This window comes from Coturnix japonica, chromosome 6, assembly GCF_001577835.2.
Source record: "Coturnix japonica isolate 7356 chromosome 6, Coturnix japonica 2.1, whole genome shotgun sequence".
In the NCBI taxonomy this organism is placed as follows: Eukaryota; Metazoa; Chordata; class Aves; order Galliformes; family Phasianidae; genus Coturnix; species Coturnix japonica.
Genome location: NC_029521.1, coordinates 3,867,611 through 3,870,780, shown reverse-complemented (window position 1 = coordinate 3,870,780; position 3,170 = coordinate 3,867,611). Strand labels below are relative to the sequence as shown.

At 45.0% G+C, this 3,170-nt stretch overlaps 1 long non-coding RNA gene across 1 annotated transcript in view; it reads right to left on the bottom strand.

The window, feature by feature from the left end:
- LOC116653627 overlaps positions 1-3,170 on the bottom strand; it is a 44,233-nt gene that overhangs the window by 40,571 nt on the left and 492 nt on the right. The gene's annotated exons all lie outside the window — the stretch shown is intronic.

The window sequence follows — 3,170 nt, the reverse complement described above, 5'->3', positions numbered from 1 at the left end:
GCTGTTATTCTGGTGGTGGATGCTTTATGGGGGTGGGTTGACGTGGGAAAATGAATAATTTTGGCACGAAGGGTAACCTGTTTGAGGCTGCGACTGTGGCGACATTGCTGCGAATAGGACTTGTTGTAAAGGTGCGCCCTGTAGTGTATTGTGCCCTAAAGTAGGCTATGAAGCATAAAATTAACCATCAGGTTGATCGAGTGCAAATTGAGGTGGCTCATGACTTTGGTGGAGACACGGTGAGTTATTCCTAGTCGGTTGGGCCTGGAGACTTTCCAGGTCTCAAGGAGGATGCAACATATAAGTGGGCCGGACCCGAAGGGGTGGACTTAACTATGGACGCTTGCTCAGTATTCTGTGGTGAATGCCGCATATTAAACAAGCAAAGGGATGAAACTATTTTGGGGAGGGCGATGGCAGATAATATGGAGCTGCAGGTTGATTATTCACTTGCCAGATCTCGCAATGGGTAAGCTTTGTATCACCCATGGTGGAGGGCACCTGTGGTCGAAACATACGCGTACCCTTGTAGCCGCTCGAAACACTTTAGGGTTGGACAAGCAAATTTCCTGTGGCGGATGGCAGTCCGGAGATTGATCGATAATGGGACCCATTTTAAAAATCCCTTTACATTGGGCCAAAATCATGGCTTGAGTGGATTTTTTTCTATCATGCCCGCTTCTGGTAAGATTGACGATTCAATGGGTTAATTGAAAACTTGTTGAGGCAATGGGTGGCGGACATAATAAAAATTGGGAGAACATTTAGCAGGAAGCCACCTGGTGGGTCAACACTCGGAGGATCTGTATCGTATGGTCCAACCAATCAGCTCCCTACGTTACGTGGAGGGGAGATAGGTTTTCCTGTAGTCACATAAAGGGTTGTTGGAAAACAAGTTTGGGTCTCCAGGTCTGGAAAAGGGCAACCTCTCCGGATCGGTACTGGTCTTTATGCCAGGGCCTGGGTGCAATGGTGGGTGATGGACAATGGGAATGTTCAGGTGTCACAAGGGAATTTGATGTTGGGTGCAGCCAATTGATTTTCCTGTCAGGATTTTATAGGTAGGTCTCCAGATAGTTTCTTTGGTCAGAATAGTCATGGTATGGATTTTTAAAGATAAGTTGATTATGTTACAGAAACACTTTTTCTCTATATACCTTTATTAGGATTATGTAAGCGTTTCATCTTGGACTTCTTATCCTGCAGCTGGCATGCATGTGTGATGACAATGTGAGAAGTTAAGTAAAGAGGAAATCTGCTGTGGTGGCTGGGAAAAGGATGAGTGCACCTTGTGTGGGGGACGCCTACTAGACTGCCTTTCCCCTCTACCGTGAATATTTTCTTTTTATGGCGTTTTGCCATTTTTCTCAAATATTATAAATTAGTGGTTAGGTTATAGGTTTTGTGTCTCAATTAGGATTTTTGTTGGGAATAAATATAGTTGTTGGACAATAAGGTTTGTGGATTATTCCATTATACATTGAGTGTGTATGTATGTATAAATTAATGTATGATGTTAATAAGGGTGGAATGTTGGTTTAATATTTTTGTAATTTTTGCTTCGATTTCAATATAAATCATATAAGCTGATATTTTACTGAATCTGCAATTATCAGACAGGAAGCTACATTTTCCAGGAACAACCGATAATATAGGGGTTTCCCACGGGCTGGACTCCTATATTAAATTGTCGCAGACAGCTTGAGTCTTTGAGTTTCTGGGCGTTCAGGGGAGCTGTGTGGGGAGCTTCAGCGTTCGCCTAGTTTTACAGTGGCTCTCGTGATTACGGGACTCATTCTCTCTCATATTTTGTTGATTCGTTTAAGCTCAAATTTCAGTTATTTGTATTATTATATTGTGTTATCCTGTATTTCGATATAGTATTTAGTAAATAAGTGTGCCTCCTTAGATCGTTGCCGCTGTTTTTCTTTTCCTAATTAACTTTTCTTTTCGGCCTAGGGCCCCTCTGGGGCCTACGGCCCCCTGTCACGGACGCAGGTGGATTTTTAGTTCAAACCGTGACACCTGTGCTCATATAGTGCTGGGTTTGGAGTTTGTTTCCTACCATTAAAGAGCTCAGCGCCATTCCATGACTGATAGTTTGGCAAGTCTGAACGAACCCTGTATTCCAATGGGAATTTCTGAAAGGAAATAATTCGGCAGCCTAAAGCAGCAGCAAAAAAAAACAAAACAAAAAAACAAACAAACAAAAAAAAAACCAACTCCAACCCCAGTCTGCAGCAGTTCACTTCCCCAGTGTTATGTACATTTTATAGATGTGGAGGCAGAATTTGATACTCTGGATTGTAGAGTCATAGAACCATAGAAAAGGTTGAAAAGGCCCACAGTGCTCATCCAGTTCCAACCCCCTGCTGTGTGCAGGGTCACCAACCAGCAGCCCAGGCTGCCCAGAGCCACATCCAGCCTGGCCTTGAATGCCTGCAGGGATGGGGCATCCACAGCCTCCTTGGGCAGCCTGTTCACAGTACCCAAAAAATCAGCCTCTAAAGCAGTGAAGTAAAATAGGGAGATCTTTAAAGCACCTTTAGTCATCACCAGAGGTGCCCCATATTAACAACAAAACAGTAATAGTGCCCTTTCTCCTTAGGGAGTATGCTCAAATAAGGAGCACTAAGCGTTATGTTGCTTGGTTAAGGCTCAGTAGCAGTGCCTGATGTAGAGGTTAGTGATCCTCAGTCCAGGCAGGGTCGTAGAGTCATAGAATCACTCAGGCTGGAAAAGACCTTAAGGATCATTGAGTCCAACCATGACCCAACCACGCTACCCCAACTAACAGCCCTCTGCTCAATCACGGCCCTGAGCACCACATCCCAAGGGCTTTTAAACACACCCGGGGATGGTGACAGCCCATTCCACTGCTTAACAAGCCTTTCTGTAAAGGAGTTAAGGATTTGTAAGGGTAAAGAAAACATATGAACTGAGAAGGTGAAACTGATCGCACTGATCAATAAGCTGTAAATAATTTACAACCATTACAGCAGGCCTCACGTGGGGTCACAGCTGGGACCGTGCCACGGGCAGCACTGTCTGACACGGAGCTCTGTGTTATCGCACCACGTCCTCAGCTCGGCTCATAGAACCGTATTATCACAGAGTGGCTTGTGTTGAAAAGGACCCGGCGGCGGCCGGTCCCGCCCCGTAGGCGGGCA